The sequence below is a fragment of the Halichoerus grypus genome, chromosome 8 (assembly GCF_964656455.1).
Source record: "Halichoerus grypus chromosome 8, mHalGry1.hap1.1, whole genome shotgun sequence".
NCBI classification, from domain to species: Eukaryota; Metazoa; Chordata; class Mammalia; order Carnivora; family Phocidae; genus Halichoerus; species Halichoerus grypus.
This window is the reverse complement of record NC_135719.1, coordinates 86,071,455-86,092,773: the sequence shown is the minus strand read 5'-3', so window position 1 is coordinate 86,092,773 and position 21,319 is coordinate 86,071,455. Positions and strand designations below refer to the sequence as shown.

Here is a 21,319-nt window from a genome sequence, read left to right as displayed (position 1 = left end):
TGGTGCCCCTGACCCGGGCATTGTTCAAGTGTCAGTTGTATATGATCTGAAGTATTCTGCAATTGGTCCCTGTCAAACTCTTGCTTCCCCAGTTGTATGCTTAATTTATATCATCTTATTATGATATTATAAATATTAGTAATAAATGCTTAAAGCATTAGCTACCATTCATTTCTTGCCATACTCTGAGAATAGTGCTTAGCACTTTATATTAACTATCTCATTTAATTTCAAAGTTACCCTATGAGAGAGTTTTAACAATATACTCATTTTACAGAGGAAACTGATGTCCATGAAAGTTAAGATGATCTCACAGCTAGTAAGTGGTGAATCCAGAATTCAAAGGTCTTTTTGCCTCCATGGCCACCCTATTAATATACAACATTGCATTAAGTGTAATATTTGGTTTCAAACAATTACTGTTTGAGCAATGATAATTTACTTCAACTACTTTCCTACCCACAAACAGAATCATATAGTTGTTCGTTCATTTTGCACATCACAAAAAAGGCCAATAGGAAGAGTTGATCTTAGCAAATATATTATCATCTTGGATCTGCCCCTCATAGTGAAAACCTTACACCCTGATTTTATCAACATGCCAAAAATCCATCTATCTATTAAGGGTAGATACACGGTAATCACTAATGTTTTGACCCAAAAATCAAATTATTCAGTTATGATGAATAATTTAAATGAAAAAAAAAAAAACTTCATTGAAGGCCTGGAATATAGTTAATTACTCACCTAAAAATAACTACCATTATAAATGATATATATAAGGGGCGCCTGGGTGGCTCACTCAGTTAAGAATCTGACTGTTGATCTCAGCTCAGGTCTTGATCTCAGGGTCCTGAGTTCAAGCCCTGTATTGGGCTCAACACTGGGCATGGAACCTACTTAAAATATATATATATATTATTATTTATATTATTTATAATATATTTATATTATTTATAATATATAATATATTTATATTATTATATAAATATAATAAATGATACATATGAAATTCATGTGATTAGTATGTATCCTTGGAGCAGAGATACTTTGGAAGCCAAATAATCAGAATATTACTTGAAAAATATGGATTCAGAATGAAGATATTTTTGTGAATAGAATGTTTAATAGCATCAACTATAAATAGCTTGATAATCATTCACAATATGAATAACTTTGTCTTTGGGACTGAGGTTCAATGGAATTAAGTCCCACTGCCTCATCTCTGCACCATATTTGGATAGGCTTTGCCCATATTGCTTTTGACTTTCCTATTATCTGCTTTCATGGCTAAAATTCTTTCTGTGGATATGTCAATACCTTAAACTAGTTTATGTCAAACCCTGCTGCACAGGAATTTATCTGTTCTTTTAAGAGAACTTTGCACATCCTTGTACTGATCTATTTTGATTGATCTTGAAATTCAACAATCCAAAGGCAACCTCATCTTGCGTCCTTTATTTCAGATCTTTTGCCAATACCTCTCTCATAATAGTCTATAGGAATAATTAAAAAAAAGACAAGAATTGAAAAAGTTAATCCCAGGATAAGATAATGCTCACTGAAAAATCCTGCCTATTTATGAGAAATTAGTGAAGATAAATAATAGCAGCTGTTCTCTTTTTCTTTCACATAGTGTAGAAGCAGTGTATCCACAGGATTCAGTTAATTTTTTTTTTTTTTAACACACATCTTGATTGCTGGGGTAAAGCTCTCCAAACTCCTCCTACAAGAGGCACCATGTTTCTCTTTATAATGGTACCAAACCCCATGGTAAGCTAGAACTGTTGCTCTGAAAGGAAGCATGGCTCAGAATTCATCAAAGTTGCCATACAGTGTCAGCGAAAGATGGGGCTATGCCAGTTGCACCCCATCAGTGAAAAACTAAACTTGTTCAATCTTTATGCTGCAACCATGCCATGCACTTCAAGAGCAAAGTCTACTGCTACGGTCCTGGTGTTCCTTTTTCCAAGTAGGCGAATGCCAAGGGAGCACTTTCCCACAAACAAGTATGTGGGAGATAATAAATGCAATAACAAGGTTTATTAAACCACCAGGGTGCTTCAAGACTGGAATGATTCAGTCAGACAGAAACAAACAATTTTTATTCTTTTACTGTTGTTTCTCTTTTATCTGTGAGCCAGGGGGTAGGAAGAGGACCAAGAATTCAAACATGGTGGGGGGGGGGGTGGCGCCTGGGTGGCTCAGTTGGTTAAGCGACTGCCTTCCTCTCAGGTCATGATGTCAGGGTCCTGGGATCGAGCCCTACATCGGGCTCCCTGCTTCTCCCTCTCCCACTCCCCCCGTTGTGCTCTCTCCCTCTCTCTCTGTCAAATAAATAAATAAAATCTTAAAAAAAAAAAAAGAATTCAGACATGGGAAAGATCTGGATGAATTTAGGAACTATTCTAGTAGTTTAGAGTCTGGAGAATACTGTAGAGAGAAGTATTCCAAAAACAAAAACCAGGAAGAATGCTGAAGCAGCTTTCTCTGGAGACACAGCATGCATAGTTATGGAGTTCCCAGACACGTTTCTGCCTGGATCCAGCTACTTTTCTTTGAGTTGGAGAACATACTTGGAAACCTCTGACTGACAACAGCTCACTGATGAGTAGATATCCTTTGATGTGAAGTGAATGATCATGCCATCAACCTTCATTGTACTGGCCAATGAGAAACCTCTGAAAATAACAACATGAAAAGGACAAGAAAATAAATGATCAATACAGAAAAGGCAAAACTTCTTAATAATAAGAGATAAATAGACAAAGATAAAAATTAAGTTACAAAAGCAAAAAAATTTTTAAACTATATTAATACCATATTTGTAATTCTTTAAATTCTTGTACTATTATAGCATGTTGTTACATTCACCAAATTTTATTTTTATTAGTAGAACTAATTTAAGTGATAATAAAATGAGGGAAATTCCATTGAAGTAAGCATTGTCTATGGTGTCACTGTAAAAGTTTGGTAAGATCTGAATACACAAACTATTTCAGTAAAGCAAAAAAGAAAACACATGAAAAATTGTTGTGCATAATTGCGCATACACAAAGTTACCCTCCCCAAAAATTATGAATAAAAAATTTTAAAGAATTTAAAAGAAAAAAGGTCAAGAGTATTTTTTAAAATATGAGGGATCCTAAAATTCTAATTATCTTACTCTATCTTTAGCAACTATAAAAAATAAGACACAGCACACCAAACTCACCAACTATCATATGGTTTCACTTTGTTCTTAACAGTTTACTGTAGTCAACAACAAGCTAAACCATATTAGTGGAGAGAAATCAAAAGAAACATAAAACTCTAAAAGAAAAAATATATATTCCAAAGAAAAAAATAAAAAAGTATCTAATAAAACGTCCCAAATAAGAGCTAATTACTGTCTGGCAGAACTAATAAATGAAAAAAAATCAAAGCTGAATGAAAGCTTTATTGCATCTCCATTACTACTGGATAACAGCTTGAGGTACTTGTACAAAAGCTGTTTTTTTTTGGAACAATGACTTTAGGTTTGTGTTTCTTTTTCCAAACACTATAGCTTAATAGTATATGCACAATAAATAAATAATGGACCATAAAGCTTTTCCTAAAACTTTTTTTAAAGATTTCATCTATTTATTTGACAGAGAGAGAGAGAGAGAGAGAGCACAACGCAGCAGCAGAGGAGAGGGAGAAGCAGACTCCCCGCTGAGCCAGGAGTCCGATGCCAGGCTGGATCCCAGGACCCTGGGATCATGACCTGAGCCGAAGGCTGACGCCTAACCGACTGAGCCACCCAGGCACCCCTTTTCCTAAAACTCTTAATGATAATTTTCAAGAAAGAATCTCAAACTCAATTATAATGGTGGAGGAAGCTTCCATTTTTGAGAATAACGTATTAGTCATATGTAGCTATATCCCAAGAGGCAGGATTTGACTTTCAAGTCCTAAAAAGTAATTATCAAGAGGCTCTATGTAACTGCAAATTTGATCCAGGTTTCCTTTTCTAAAAATGCGATATCAAAAAGAATAAAGGACTACCCATACTTACAATATTTTCTTTAAATATATGGGAAATATGATGTCCATGTATAGTTCATTATTTGAGTGGGGCATTTGGTTTGTCTTGTCTACAACAATTAAATGGGGCAATACACAAAAATGAAGGCCCATTCAAACTTTTTTACATTTTCAATCAGACAAAGAAGATGCTCAGGGGCGCCTGGGTGGCTTCGGTTGGTTAAGCAACTGTCATGATCCCAGAGTCCCAGGAGGGATCCAGTCAGCATCCAGCTCCCAGCTCAGTGGGGATCTGCTTCTCCCTCTGACCCTCTCCCTTCTCATTCTCTCTCTCACTCTCTCTCTCTCAAATAAATAAATAAAATCTTAAAAAAAAAAAGAAGATGGTCAGATCTGGAGAATTACCTGTCCTGTTTCACAGGTAGCACCTGTATTGCTGCTACACATCTGTGGAAGCACAATATCAGCCAACTGTTAATCAAGGATCACTTCCCTTCAAAGTGACTGATGATCCACTGTTAAAACAGCTTATAAAAATAACTTCTCCTTCGAAAAGGTGCTTCAGGGTTTTCAGACACATCTCACCATTCCTGCTAGCTTAATGCATGTTTGAAAGTTAATTTCTCATTAATATTTAAAGTAGAAATGGCTTCAGAACAAATTTTAAATGATCCATTACATTTTAGAAATAAAATATTATTGGCATTATTTTCATCTCGATTACAAGGAATAATAATGTCCAAGATTGGCTTTTAAAACTGTTAATGAGCCCTGGCAATGTGAAAAAGATATGGATTAGGTAGATGTAATGAGATATGATTAAAGGGTGCAGGCACTGAAGGGTGTTGGGAGAAATTCTTTTCTGAAAGAGTATAATTAGTGTCTGATAAAAGTACTTAGTAGATAAGATTTTTGAAGAAGAAAGGTTAAGATAAACACATACTTTATGACAAACCTGCTTAATTTTTCCCCTTTGGTTCTCTTACATACTCAATATTATGTTGAAGTTTCATACATAAATAATGTTTGTCAAATACTTCATGCAATTCTACCAGACAATTAGAGTGTTTTAATTGCCAGACACGGAGAACACAAAATGTGTTGAAACATCTTATTCCATTTTCAGTGTACATTTCTTTGTTGATTTATGTAATGTAGCTAATAATATGCAACCTACCCTAGTTTTAAACAAACAAATGAACTTCTAAAAAGCAAGCTTTCCATAAGTTGCTAAGCAACTCCAAAGGCACATTTTATCAATTTAATAAATAACATTTAGATGACAAATCCTTAAGGAAGATTTCTAACTCCATTTTATAAAAAGTAGAAAATCCAAGCAGGTACCCTTCTGATTTTCCTGTTTCTAAGGCCTCAGGGCTAGACAGAGCCACTGCTATTTTCAGAGGTACACTGGACTCACTAAACAAATAAAACATTTTGCCAATTGAAGTTGTTATATAATAGAAGTTAGGTTCTGGGACTCATTGTGTAGCTCTCAGAGTTAGAGCTCATGCTTCATTCCCATACCTGACGGTTTCTCAACCTCAGCCCTATTGACATTTTGGACTAGATAATGTGTTGCTGTGGAGGGCTCTCCCATGCATTGTAACATGTTTAGCAATATCTATCCCTGGCTTCTACTTGCTAGAAGCCAGTAGTGGCCTCCTAGTTGTTAAAACTAAAAATGTCTCCAGACATTGCCAAATGTTCCTGAGGTGGGGGCAGGGAGGGTGGAAGGGTGTCAAAATCACACCCAGTTGAGACAGTTAAGAACCACTACAGTTGAATAATGAGTAAAGATGCTCTGAGAAAGGTATCTTGAGCTTAACTGGTGATGAAGATATCGTGATATTAGTTTCCATCAGTCAACACCTAATATCTCCTAGTACCACCAACAATGAAGAAATAAAGGAGTAGTACTGGATTTCAGGGGTACTCTTGCTCCGTTCAAGGCTCTTGCTCCATTCAAGGCTCATTATTGATCTTATCATTTCAATGTAATTCCCACTGTATAAAAACTGGGGAGAAAGGGCCTTGTCATAGCTCTGTGTCTGTAGTAGCATCCCATTCCAGAACTGCACCAGAATCTGTTTTCCTACTTTCTACCTCAATTTTCACTATACTCAGTTGCTAACTAGAATCATTCTAAATATAAATCTCAATTTTAATAAAGTCATCCTCTGCGCATAGGGTCACAATAGGTCTCTATCACTTCTGTTATCAAATACAAACTCCTCTACGTGGTCTTTAAGGTTTCCTACAAATTACCACCGAACTGCATCTCACCAAACACCTTTCTCATTCTCTATTTATATCACCTTTACCCCCTCAAACACAAACATCTTGCATATGCTCATCTTCCTATGTGGCACATAAAGGACAAACTCATTTCCTCCATGAAAGTTTTCCTAATTAATCCTTCCTTTATTTCTTATCAATATCATATTTCTGTTAGAAGAATGGCGTGACTGCAAGTTAATACGTGAGCAATTGTTTACTGAATGTTTTCAGTATGCCAGACACTGAATATTGCTTAGTAGTTATTTCTATCAATTTATGTTCACATTATTTATGCTCAACTAGACTGTAAGTTCCCAGAGGATAAGAACAGGTCTTATTTGTATCCCTCTGATGCCTCTTAATAATGATGCTAATAAATACGCTTTAAATTTGATTAGCAATTGTAACCTTTCAAATTCCGTTCATGGTTACTAACATTCATTAGATATTTTCACTATTTTATAGTCAATGAAAGTGGGACATTAAATACTCTAGGGGCTAATCTATGGGTTACACAACCGGTGCTTAGTAGAACATTCATTTAATATATGCTGACTGACCGAATTCAGTCTCACAACTTCACAACTATAAAATTTCTCTCCTGTTTCTAAAGTTCTTAGGGCATTTAAAAACAAATGTTTTTGTAAAGAACAAGAACAGCTGAATGATACAGAAGACACAACGCAGAAGTCAATTAAGGTTTCCAAAGGTTAAATTATGACACAGCAGGAAAGCAAAAGAGAAATTAGTTACTGCCTCAAATTGGGTACAAGAGATTAACTTCGTAAGATCTTGACCTCTCATCATAGAAAGTAAAAGAAAGCAAAATGGAAAGGAAAAACCACAGAAGGGCTGATATACCCCCAAATTCTAAAAATCACAGCATTTTACTTCATACACACGAGTAAGTCCGAGAAAACATTTTCAACAACTCTAAGAGATTTCCTTTCACTGGTTTGGGGAAGTCCCTTAAAAAAAAAAAATCAAAATGCCTGTAAAATTCATTTATCTATCAACCTCTCAACACTCTTCAACAAAACCCAAGTCAGAGGTCAGCTGATTTCTGAGGCTATTCACTAACCCTAACCACCTGTGCCCAAAGCAGCAGCATATTCAGTAATTCTTTCTACATTTATTGCATGCCTACTAAGTACAGATACTAGTGTAGGCCCTGGGGTAAAACAAAGATGCCTGAGTCTTAGTTGCTGATGTGAATTCCTCCAGGGAATTCAGAAAGGGGCAGGTGCTCTGAAAAGACAAAAAAACGGTTATCTTCAATGGGCCTTTTCTCTCAACCTCTGGCCCTCCTCCACTCCACTCCCCACGGGGTGGCGGGGGGAGCGACGAAATTAAAGGAAATTCAGAATAAAGAGAAATGACGGGAAAACGCGTGAACGCCCCAGCAGCTACAGAAAGGCATTCAAAAAGGCTCTCCATATATCCCTCAGCCACGTGATTCGGCGGAAGTGCGGGGGTAGGAGCCGGTCAGGGCCCCACAGGAAGACCGGAAGTGCAAGATCTGGAGTGCGCGGGAGAAATTGCCCTGAGCAGGGTTTGACTCTAGAACCGAGGTCGTTCGAAGCCCCTCAGGGTTTCTCTGACCACAAGGTCCCATCACATCATAGCAGGCTTTCTGCAAAATGGGGATTTTTGAGCTTTCCCGAAGAGGTTCCTAAATGTGGCTGTAAGCTTGACGTGAGTTGTGCAGGGAAGGGGCCGCGCTCCTCTGGCAGCTTTTTTCTAGGCGACTCTGCACCCCCCACACCCGAACGGGGAGGGGAACGGGCGCTCGGCCTCGAGTCACGCGAGCGGCGTGCTGACCTGCCCGGCGCTTGCCGAGCGGCGCCCCCTTCCTGAGAGAGGAAGACTGAAGTGGGAGGCGGGACGGGGTCCTGGCGGACGGAATGTTAGAAAGCAGGCACTCTGGGGCACCGCGGTTCCGATGGGGGCACTGAAAATGTGTGGGAGGAAGGGGCTCGTGTTAGGGTTGGGGCGGGGATGGCGGGGGGTTGGGGGCCGGGGGGGAGGGGCTTCGTTCTCGCCGCCCTCCTTCGCGGAGGCCCCGGCCGGGTTCGGCTGGGCTGCTAGTGCAGCGGGCAGAGGCGCTCTGGCCTTTGCGGAAGCCGGGGCTGGGGCGGCGTTGTGTGAGCGGCTGAGGGAGCCGGGGGCGGGGGGAGTGGGGAGTGCACCACGGGGCTCTTTTCAAGTTAAATTGTGAAGAATAACGTTGGCTCCGAGACTTTTATCTAGAGGGTAGAAAAGAAGATAGGAACTCGGAGTCTCAGTATGTCTTCCCCGTCCCCGAATTAATTCTGGAGCTCTCAGCGTGGCCTGCCAATGCGGGACCCGGAGGAAAGAGAGCACCTCTTCTTCTCTCTCTCAAGCTCTCGGTCTCCCGCTCCCTCTTTCTCTCCCCGTGGACAGAATCGCCCCCGCCCCTACCTTCACCCCACGCACCTCATTGAACCATCTCAGGAGTCCCTCATATATGCCACAAAACACAAAACCACCACAGCGTTCCACTTCACTTCATCTCAGCATTAGGCGACTTACATCAGAATAGGCTAACCAAGAGTTTCTTGCTGGTCTTAATATAATTAAAATGCACCAGTACTGTTTGTTCCCAAAGGCATGAGAGGGAAAAGCTCGACTCCGCGCTGAAGGTCAATAGATCTCCGTAACTTGGTTTATGAGATCACTTTTAAGCTCTCCTCAATTCAGTTTCACTGAGAATTCAGTCGTGAGAGGAAATAGCTTTTGAGATGAATTTTCATCACATTAAACGTATGACTTTACGTTTCTGCTGTCTTTGAATGTCCAAAAATGAAATGGAAGCTGTAGGTTAATTTCCAAAAGTCTAGGGACCCAGAGGAACCCTAACTCCCCTTCCCTGCACTGCCTGCCCTCTGGCATCCTGGAAATGGGGAGAAACCCTGGGATCTGTGGCCACAGAACTGAGGACCCTAACAAGTTATAATTGTTGAAAGGGGGAGGAGGGAGGGTGGGAGGAGAGAAATGGAAAGGAGGAAAAAAAATAACATTTGTGTTCATTTACACATTTCCTGTGCGGAACAAAAAAGTCCCACCATCAGCAAAAGAAGTCTCTTCCTCCAAAATAGCAGCCAAAGAAGGAAAATTAGAATATGCATAAATTCCTTCATTTTCATTCGCACAGAGCATGATTTCCGGCAGATTTGTATTTAAACTGCTCGATTAATCCCAATTTCTGAACATTTTACTTAGCATCTTCCCAAAACTCACCTAAAGAATATTACTCTCCTCCCACCGCCCTGTTTTGAAGCCTCCCTCTTTCCTATTCTCCAACTGCCAATGAGAATTTCATTGATAAAACTGTACCTTTATTTTTCCTGTCCACTGTTTTCCAAACTGGATTGATGCATTGGACTACACTTTAATACAAACTGGTTGCTGTCTGTGAGCCGTAACTGCAGATGAGAGCCTAGTGGAAAGGCTATGTTTTTGAAATGTGTACCTAAAAGAGACTAAACATGACAGGACCAATAGACTTTTGCAGGTTCTCTCATGGCATGGAAAACTTTCCTGTTCTACACAGGTCATATTCTTTCACCATTAGCAATAGTTAGGATGCTTGAACTTTTCCTCCCCCAAATCTCCCCCTCTACCTGTTCCCCATTTTTAAGGAGCATGATAGACAATCCTGACCCTCTTCAAAGGAATATTACTCTTCATAAATATTCAAAGTGTGTCAGTCCATTAAGTCCCCCCACAGCCCATTTCTAAAATATTTGCTTTGCCACTTGTGCAACAGAGCTGGCTGTATCGGCCTTGAAAAGTTCTTTGTTGGAAAAAAATATTAGCATCATTTGAAACCATTCCTTTCAAAATATCACTTGACTTGGGCTTACTTCCACTATCTTTGAAACTGTTTATGTCTTTTCTTTAATAGTAGGCTGTTAATGTTTAAAGGATGAAATTACTACATCTTGGTTTATTGAAAACATATATAGATCACAATTCCACTCATCCCTAAATTCCTTATTCTTGCAACAGCCCAAGACAGAAAGAAACCTATATTTGCTTCTTAATACAGTCTAAGCAGAATGTAGTGGTTCTGGCTTTCCTTCATTGTTTACAGATCATAAACCCCAATTACTGGTGGTAAAAAGTTACAAATGCTAATATTTGTTTAGTTCTTAGTTTCTATAAAAAATGAACATACATATTTGAACTATATGCAACATGGCATATATAATGTATATATATGTGTATATAAATGCATAAACATTTGAATATCTGGTTTATGTTGGTTAAAGATTTTTCAAGATATTGGTATATAGAAGCCTATTAATTTTGTTAAATAAGTGCATAAACTGAGTGCACGCAAATGTCTGCATGACTTTTACTACTTTGTGAAATAACTGCTTTTGTTGTATCTTTACTTTCTGTCCAATATTCCCATTATAAAAGTATTAATTTAGTGTCTTTTAGTTAGGCATGTCTCCAGTGACTCAGAGGTTCTCAGTTATATACAATTAAAGCCAAAGTGTTTGAAAATAAATTCTTAAAAGCCATACTTTGGGGGTGTATGTAACAAGATTGAGGGCACTTTTACTGGAAATATTGATTTCTTTTAATTTTCTTCCTGAAACAAATGACACTTGTCTCTGAATCAAAGGAAAAATTCAAATAAAAATCACAATAACAGAATATTTTCCTTAAAATATGATTTTAATTAGAACTGGATTTTATATGGAAAGCTCCAGTTTGATTTCAAGTTGCAGAGCTGTACTTCCAGAAGAGCTGAAGTGAACTTAGTAGTTATTAGTTATTATTAGTGCACGGAGAAAGCCTGGGGAACCACTGAAGAGCAAAGCGATACACAGTTTCAGCCAAAGTCACCTTACTCCCGTTGCGGAATGAGCATCACCTCAGTGAACTTATCCCTAGAAATGAAAGTTCCTCAGTCTTGGTCGATCTTTAGTGAAATAATATTCTCATGAACAGGAATATTTTCATATTTTTTAAAATGAAAAAAAAAACTAGACAGAAACGAAAAAAAGATTGTTCAGCCTCCCTGCTGTGAAAGGTGCAGAGATAGAAGCCCGGTACTACCAGCAGGGAAGCCGGCCCTTCCTTTCTTTCCCCTCCCTTGCTTCCTTCAACTACTGTTGGGTTTAGTTATGGACTGTGTGCATATGTGAAGTTGAAGACAATATCTAAAGAAAAAAGTTTTCTAGAAGACAAAACTGGCTAGTGATAGTTATGCTTTTCTTTTGTAATTTGTTTTTTAACAAGGCATACAGATCTTATTTTCTCATAAATTTTCAGGGCTACGTTGATTTGCAGGAAGACACAACAAAGCCTAAAGATTTAACAGTCACCCTTCCGTGCTCCCAGTCTGTTCTTCTAGAACTAAAGTCTGTTTCCATTTGGCCTTAGCTGCTGGGCTGCTGAGGAATTTCTATCTCAGTCCTGCTCTCCTCTCCTGTAACTGCCCTTCATCTCCTAACCAGCTTTCTTTCCCCTTCACAAATGAAGGCAATTATCAAACAACCTGCTTTAACCCCAACATCTGCTGGACAAACAGAGTCTCATTCCCTCCCCACCTGATTTTTATTTTCTTTCATTTCCTTTTTCTTGGGGTGGGAGGAGGGACAGAGGCTTAGGAGATGGGGAGAACATTCGGCTGAGAGGAGTTAGATCCCTGCAGGTACAAACTCACTGGTAGATTTCTTTAGAACCTAGACTCAGGAACTGGTGGCTGTTCTTGCACGTAGGACAGTAAACCTTGGCAGGTTTACAACTGACAAAAGCACCTCTACCTCCTCCTAAGGAGACAGGCTTAGCTTTACTGGCTGGATCACCACTAGTTATTAACATCTTCAACCTGAGTTCTTCCTTTCACTTCTACTTCCCTCATTTTATTGTCCCCTTTCTGTCTTTTTATCCGGAAAGGAATCAAAAGAGTTGGTGATCGGGGAACCTAGTTCCTGATTTTTGTGTCTTGCCCTTTGGGATGAGTTCCTCAGGGCCAGTGTTCTCTTTAGACTCAAAGGAACCTTAGTTACTTCGTCCTTCTGAAACTCCTCAGCTTTGTGAACATGATTCCCAAATATGACAACTTGCCCATTCACCAGCCAGAAGGCACCAGGTCTTTCTACCCAAGAATCCCTTCACATGTCTGCCTCTGTTTACAGTCTCCATCCCAGACTGATTTACTTGGGAATCGTGTCCAAGGGGGACATGCCTATAGCAATGAAGAGGAATGGGTACAAAAGCACTTAGTGCTATTAAAAAGACCTACCATATTAGACCAAGGGAGTCTTTATTAGAACACTTGAGTTGGACTGGAATGGATCATCCATCTAACCAGTGAAACAAATCAGAGGAATGCCCGATTGTAGCCATGAAACACATTTCAGACTGAAATGGAGTCCATCTTCATCCTGTCAACCAGAGAAATTATTTTAAAATTGTTTCTGCTATTATTGTTGGCATTATTATTAACAATTTATTTCTGTCATTATTGCTGCAGTTTTTGTTATTTTATTTTTGTTGTTATTGCAGCTATTATACTATTCAACAGAAGTTTAGAAAGATTAGTCAGATTAATTAGTTTATTGGTAATTTAAAGCTGAAAACTGGTAATTAAGCCAAAAAACTAAAAATGATCAGGGATGATTCATACCAATGTAGGATTTGGGAGGAAGAGAGTCTAAATTTTGGATATAAAATTTGGCAGCTGTGAAATAAACAGGACTTGGGGATCAGAAATATGGTAATTGAAATATTCTTAGTCACTCAACCTCTTCCCCTCCTCCAAATTCAGCTAAGATCATTCTTTGATTTGCTTGATAGAGGAAAAATACTATATTTGCTTTTGTTGACAGAGAACAAAGACCCCATGCTTATTCTTCATGTGATTTGCATTTGCACGTGGATTCCCTTGGTTAGGACATCCAAATATCTAAGCTCACTCCCCTCCAAGTTTGCCTCTCTTTGCTCTTGTTATGCACCTCATTGGAGAGGGTGCATCATATAAGACAGGTATACAATTTCAGCCCTCTCCACAGACAGATTCCATGGAATATAAATTCAATAATGCAATTCTCTCCACAACAAGCTCTCTGCTCTCTTTCAAATATAATTAATGTTTTGATAGTGTAGTTCTTTAACTACATATATACACACAAAAACAGACGCACCCTCTAGCTTTGCTGTTTGTGCATTTAAAACAGAAATGGATGTGGCTCTTTCAGTGACTCCTAAAATTCCTCAACTCAGTCAGCCCACAGAGAAGAAATCTGTTTAGGTAATAACTGCACAGTCTGTTGTGTGCCCAGAAATATTTAAAACAATAAAAAATGCAAGCCCCTAGTTTTTGATCGTCATTTTTTGTCAAATTTCCTAGAAAATAAAGGATATTCTGAATTGATATTCTGATACAGACATTCACTAGATAACAGTCAAAATCAACAAAAACACAGTCCTAAACTACTGGTTGTCTTTTCCAAGTTTTGATGATGGAAACTGAATTTCAATACCTTCCATTTTATCCAATTGGTGCTAAATTAACACAGATGTATCAAAACTAGCAACCATAATAGACAAAACTACAATGACTTTCATAGAAATTGCTTACTCCATCAAACACCTCAGTCATGTTTTAGGTGGATTATTTCATTTAGTTGCAATTGGTTGTATATTAACTATTCATATGTGAAAGAGGGTCAGAAAGAAAGATATGTAGAGGACAATATGGCTAGTAGGAGTTAAGTGAGCAAATGCTTCTGAACTCCCATATTCAAATGTACCATATCCCTAACATTTCATTGCTACAAGCTGATTGCAACTATAAGAGGACAAATAACCTTTCAGACTATAGTACATGATATACTTTCAGTCTTTAATAAAGAAAAATACATAACCTGTGATTCTTAATCCAGTGAAAATATAAACTTTAATCTTCCCATATTGTTACTGGTTGAAGAAGCTAGTTATTTAGAACTAATACACTGATTTCCGAGCATCTTGGCCATTTTGCTTGACTCCTGAGTGTGCATGAGGTGCTGGCAGGGGAAGCATTTTACATATTTCTCCACAAAATTTTTAGAGGGGATATGTAAAAGGGATTTCTTTTACATCTTTTGAGGTTTAATTTTCTTACTCTTCATGTAGTATTTGGTGTTTGGAATTGTGAAAGAAGATAAAAGAATGAACAAGGAAAGGAGAACATGTGGCTGATTCCAAGTAGATCGTTTAACTGGATGGAAAGAAACAAAAATACTTCCCCACTGCAGTTGTGCAAAGAAAGGGAAAAGTGTGTGATCCGTCAAGAGCTCACTTGTGCTTTTTGTTATTGTTTTAGATGGTGGCCCATCAGGGTTCCTTTCCCATTACTTTCCTCCAAAATGTTTTCCTTGAGAGCATAAATGTGGAAACTACTTGTCCCTTCATTCTCTCACAGGCTAATATATAACAGCAAATATTTTAGTTAAATTTTCAACAGAAAAAGTTTTTACAGGTACAGAGATTCAGTCTTAGTACAGAAGCAAATTACCAATCCCAGTTGGTTAGATACACTTACCTTGATATTTGCTTGTGGTGAGCTATAAAATTTTATATATGTGTAAGATTTTTACAATATCGATCAGCAATGACATGTGAGCTATCAAAAAGAAATCCTCTTTGAGACTACATTTGTTCTGATTTCTTCCTCGTTTTCCCTTTCGATTTGTTTTTGAAGCAGTGACATGACTACTTCTCTGACTCTCAAATGAGGTTTCCTTTGGCTCAGATTAATATTTTAAAGAAGATCACATACACGGTTGGAAAATATTGTTATTTTTTTTTAATGGGGAAAATTGGACTCCCGCGTGTCAGATCTGTGGTTTTCCGAAGGGCAATGGAAATGGTACTGACATCACTTTGCACTTTAACAATCGGATTTGGTCAGGGTACAAGTTGTTTGTTTAACCCGACAGCTCGGTGCACTCCGTCGCACGCTTTGCACACTCATTAAAACGATTATTCACGACCTGTCGAGTGTTTTCGGGTTCATTCACAGGAAAGGCTTGGAGCAAGCGAGAGCAATTCAAGTCAACACTGTCCACTACCCCGTGCACGTGAGGACGAGCTGGTGCGTGCGTAAAAAGACGGAGGGAGGGGTGGGTGAGCACGCTTTAGCTATAAATCCTGTTCATCCGATGCTCTGGAATCTCAATCTCGAAAGAATGCCAAGAGTGCTTGGTCTTAAAAGGCTATGTCGCTGTGTTAACTTCAAGGGCTTGGCACAGGATAGAAAAATAAAATAAACCAAATAAACAAACTCAAATCTCTCCCTCCTTTCAACCTTCTGCAAAGCTTGAGGTCCCCGGGCTCGGCCACCTTTTGCCTGCAGCTGCCGGACTGTGAGGCTCCACCTCTCACGTCGCGGAAGCTGAGGATAAGTAGTTTCAGGAAAACTCACCAGGGTGAAGAGATTAATTCCCTTTCCATCTCCCAAGGCCCTTTCGTTCTCAAGAAAGAATTCGGTTACTTTTCCTTTCTATATTTCTCTCAAATACTGGAGGGAGTGGCAGGAGTAGGGGATGCAAGAGATGAAGAATATGACTGTTAACCATAATTGGTAGATGTCTTCCAAATTACTAGGAAAGAAAGACTCATCTTCCAAACTGCAAGCAAAATCCTATAAAACGAGGAGTAAATAGCCCTCGATAAATGAGACCCCTTTTTTTCTCAATTTCCAAGTCATCTTTCAACATTTTGTGATGATAATAAGCACAAACACGAATGAATCTCAATCTCCCACAATTGCCTGTACCTATAAAAGACACACCCCGTGGTCTTTAGCTGTTGTATTTCTTCAAATGAGCCCTGATATATAACATTCACGTGTGAGCTATTAGTTCAAGAGAAATGCCTATCTTCATACGGTGTAATCGCAGGTATATACTAAATAATAGAACAGATGAGTGTATATATGCATTTAATATATACTGAAGAATTCTGGAATATCCTATTCAGCATGAGTATCCCCCCCCAATAACTTAAAGTTAACAATACCATTTCTATATTCAAATCCCACTCCCCCTTGATTTTTCATCTACATCCTTAGTAAACCCAGCGGCCAGCTTATTGTTATGAGGAAAATCCAGTCATGCCAACGGAAAAAGACAAGGCTCACTCATCGGTTTCACTCTATCATATCTGAGATAATAAAATCATCTGTTTTTCTATTTTATTGAAACATCAATACAATATGTGAAGAGAAGAATGGAAGTTTTCAAGTAGCATGAGGTTTTAATCAGAAACAGGTTTCTAATTGCTAAAAAGCAAGTACGAATAAGTAATTTTGTAAACTCCTTGGGTTGCTATAATTCACTATCAAGTTTACTTAAAATTGATCTGTCAAATGTGTTTCCTGTACAAGCTCTTTCATTAAAACCAACCTGCAATAATAATCAAGAGGCAGATGCTGAAATATGTAAGTAAATAACTGAAAGCCTCTGCATAAATAAACACAAATCAATGCAGTAATAGACAACACTATCGATGTAAGAATGATCGATTTTAGTCTTCCAACCTGCAATCAGAGCTTGCAATGTATAATTAAAAGTAAAATTTTCAACTCTACTACTACTACTACTACTACTACTACTACTACTACTACTACTACTGGGAAAATAAATAAACAAGCCCTGCTTGCTGCCAGTTCTACCTGATCCTACTTTAGCCCATCTAGAGTATTTCTGAAGGGGTGGGAGAAGTAGTCCACTTTTTCTAAGAAAGCTTTGTCAAACTCTAAAACATTATTAATTATAAAAATTATAAAAGTATCAAATAATAATATTATCTCCTTTTCCTTGTTCTGAATTTCCAACCTTTATCATAGCCTCTAATTATTCAGCACATTTTAATAGGAAACACAATACTGCTTACTATTTTTAAAGATTTTTTTCCCAACTACTATGATACTTTGGGTTTAAAGATTTTTTGGTCCTTTTGTTAAAATGAATAAGAAAAATGTAATTTTTTCAATATACCCTGAAGCTCTCACACCTATGCCTGCATATACAAGCAATCTGAAACAAGAAAGGGGGAAAAAGCATCTGCGTTATTCCAAAACTGTTTCATACAATGATTGCAAAACAGTGTCTGACTGAAAGAAATAAATATGCCTTGGATTTCTAGAAATCCATATCTAGAATGGTTCAGATTTTGCTTAACATTAAATTTCCTTTTTCAGACTATTTATCCTTGGAGGGCAGAATTAATTTAGATTAGCAAGAACCAGTGTATGATGATTTTGAGTATTTAGGTTCTGAAGAGTAATGAAAATACGGTGTTCGTGTTTTTTTCTTAATCAACAAAGATGCTTATTTACATTCATCCTTGAATTACTGTGGTCCTTCTGGGGCACAGGCCTTTAAAAGAATTTCTTAGTTATGAAATTCAGCTTCTTTGAAAGTGATCTTTCTTACATAATAGCACCTAAACATGGGTTTTGATTATATTATTAGGTGACCAAGCATTCTCTGACTCCTCTCTTTCCCATCCAGGGGCAGCCAGACCCAAATGGAAAATATCATCAGTTATTGTTTAGGGCTAATTTAACAGATAATTTAACTCCAAACAACAATGATCAGGTCATTACATTTCAGAGCAGTGAGAAAATGAAAGAACCGAGAAACAACTCTCCCTAACTCCGCTAGTTTTTGGTGTTTCTGCCCAATCAACGGCATCAACAACGTCTGCCCTACAGACGTGGAGTAAGATACATTTGCACTTTAAACGTGTTCTGATTCAAAGAATGAGACACTAAGGGGAACAGAAGGGGGGGAGGATAAAACTGAAGAAGACAACCCAATTCAGGGAGTGCTAGCCCTGTAGGAAAATTCAACCTAAGGCGAAAATGCATAACCAAACATGTCTGGCAACGGAACACTTTATTTCATTCGGACACGAATCCCCAAATCTCGCAACGTGCAATATGTTTTCCTCCCCGTGCAGCTTTTCCGCAAGGCCAAAGACCAGGGGAGAGGATCATACGGGTTAAGCAACAGACCACCGAAAGGACGTGGGGCGTTTTATCTCCCTTCTCACCCACACAGACACAATTTTGAGAGTTATTTGATATTATTTTAAATGCATTTTCTGATGACAATTTCAAGATTTCTGCCTACCTCAAGTTTTGATAGAAGGCCAGGTGAGGATGGAGTTAAGCACCGAAATTGGGTCTTATGAGGGGGGATGGGGGGCAGTCGGAAGTGGACGAGCTCTCTTTTGCCTGTCCTTTTCTCCCCTTCCTCTTTCCAAGGCTGAACCACCGCCAGACAATCTCCCGCGCCCGCGGGATGCTCTCTGCCCACCCAAATCCCCGGCCACCCTGTCTCCAACACAGGGCCACCCGTAGTATTTAGGTAACTCCTATCCCAAGGCCAGCTCTTTTCCTTTAAGAACCCTTCACCTTGGCCCACAGGCTTGGACAGGAAGGAAAATGGGGTAGAAAGCGAAATAGAACAGGGGAAGGGAGTGGAAAAGAGAAAAGATGTCTATTACAGAGAAAACAGTTTTATCAACTAGCAGATAAGTGCTGAGATCTGAAACCGCACCAGGTAAACAAAAAGAAACAACTTTCAGGGGGAAAGGGTGGGGTAAAAACAAGAATAAAAAGAAAAAAGGTGGGGAAGCGCGCCAGCCAAGGAAGGCTGTGGAGTCAATTTTCCTGGCATCAGCCAGTGTGCGCTACCAAACGCAAAGCTCTCCTTGTCCTGGGCAAGAGCGCCCTCACCTTGTTGCTCCCTGCTCAGCGTCGGGCTTCGCGTCCGCCGGAATCTCGACCGCCACTTCCCGAAGCGCCTCTCCTACCCCGCTACCCGCCGCCAGCGCCGCCCCGACTCAGCAGCCTAAATCACTTTTCTACTTGATTCCAAAGGCCGAGAAAACAACGCCGCTGGGTCCCTGCCGCGCCACCGTGCCCTTCTCCAGCTTCACCCGGGAGTCCCTGAGGCGCCGGGAAGGCTAACAGGAAATCGCGGCGAGGGCCCCAAATTCGCTTCGGGTGAAGCTAACGTGCGTCTGGCGCGCTTCAGGCACTCTCGGGACAGCCAGGCTCTCGAGCTTACACCGCCGTCTCCTAAGTGTGCATTAAGAATCAATTATTTGCCTGAGATTCCCAAAGCCGGGGAACTGGGGTATTCCCATCAGGGACAAAGTCAAGCCCAGAACGGTGCGCTTTTCCCGAGTCCTCCGAACGGGCGGAGGAGTAGCCTCCCACCGCGGTCCAGCCGCACTGTACCTGGAGCAGTTCCGCTAAATCCCGCGGGGACCCTCGCCTGACCTAGGCCAAGGAGCTGGGGGCGGAGGGCCAGATCTGGCAGAGGTTGGCAAAGTTAGTGTGAAAATAGGGGGAGGAGGGGCGTACTACAAAAAAAAAAAAAAAAAAAAAAAAAAAGTGGCGAGGGTAGAGAAGAAGAAAAGAAAAAAGAACTTTAGAATTAGACAAGTCCTTGGCTCTGGAGCAAAGAGCTTTGTCTCAAATAGGGAGAACAAATGCGTGAGAGTTTGAACGTTAAGAAAGGTCCGTTAGGGTATTCTGGAAGCTGCGGCAAGACTCAGAAATCTTATTTCCACGAATTGAATTACTCTGCACTTTGGGACCTATTTCAGTCTCCCACTATCTCCTCCTACGCATAAATTCGACTCGTTTGCTCTTCACCCCTCTTTGCCATGTCTTCATCCTCTTTACTTAGGGATCTACGGTGACTTTCTGCCGACGTGGAAAAATCATGCATTCTTTCAGCTACTTCTGTTGATAGCGCGCCCGCTAAGGAAATTTTTCAAAAAAATAGAGGAGCACTTTAGCCCCGGACCTCAAAGTCGCGGTTTAAGCCTTAGTCAAAAGCAATCTGGCATAGCTCTCCTCCCTCCGAAAAGCACTTGCACTTACCAATCTTGGGGTAAGAGCGTCCCAGTCCTTAAAGCTTTTTCTTCGGCATCCTTCGGCCAACACCAGGCGGAGTCTTGGGTGAAGGGAAAAAACAAATAGAAATCGGAAGGGAGAAAAGAGACTCAAACACAACATTACATCATATATTCCCCGCAGCCACTTTGGCCTACATCCTCAGGACATGGTCCAGTCGAACTGACCGCTAGAATGGGGAAAAGGTCGATTTGGGGGCCAAAAACTAAGAGGTGGATTATTTTAACTGCTGGTGGTTGGGGGGAGGGGAGGCCCTAGAGGGAGGGTAGGGAAAGGGGAATGATTGGGATGAGAACACGCAAAAGAGAAACACGCAAAAGAAAATCGAGAATGAAAGCCCCTTTGAACTCTTACAGGTAGGTAGTTCTTAGGAAGAATGCAGACGTGTGTACTCGCGAAAGGAAAATCTAGATGACCCCTATTCTTTCCATATCTACAGGATCTGGCCTCAATTGGCTTCAAGTGGGGGGGGGAGGGAAGAATTTTAATTCAAATTTCACCTACCCCGCTTGTTGGAATGGCTGCGCAGATTTTCACGTTGGAGAGTTCCATCTGTCTGGCAGAAGCTGGAGTGGTGTTGGGGGCAGGTTATCTGGTGAAGTAGGAATGTACAGGAACCCCGCCCTCTAGGCACAGTTATACAACCCCACAACCCGTCTCAGCCAGCTCTAAAACCTCTAATGATCTTCACCTTCACCCTTTGTTAGCCTATTTCTCCAGCAGGCATTTAGTTCCAAACACAACTAGCCACTTTAGATATTTATAAAATTAATTTCTCAGAAGCAAAATTATTTCAACACAAGCAAATTCCTCAACAATGTTGTAGGAAACACTTTGTAAAAACCACATCTAAATATATTCAATTTATCCACCTATTTGGGTGAAATATCCACCAACCTAAATATAGACAATTATATCAACACTCTACAAGACTCATTTTTTTGGTCTCTCTACACTTGATTTTATGCAAGTCATATAAACCACATGAAATCTTCCATTGCCATAAAGATACTTGTATTGAAACTTGTTAGTTCTGGACTTCATGTTCACAGGACTTCCAATTTT

General features: G+C 39.7%; 1 long non-coding RNA gene across 1 annotated transcript; it reads right to left on the bottom strand.

The window, feature by feature from the left end:
• Window positions 1-686: 686 nt before the first annotated feature.
• Window positions 687-20,923, bottom strand: LOC144378842 (uncharacterized). Its single transcript, XR_013440648.1, has 4 exons — window positions 20,759-20,923; window positions 20,222-20,294; window positions 12,575-12,716; window positions 687-2,681 (listed from the first exon to the last, which is right to left on the bottom strand). It is a non-coding gene; the product is annotated as an uncharacterized LOC144378842 (long non-coding RNA).
• Between the last annotated feature and the right edge of the window lie 396 nt (window positions 20,924-21,319).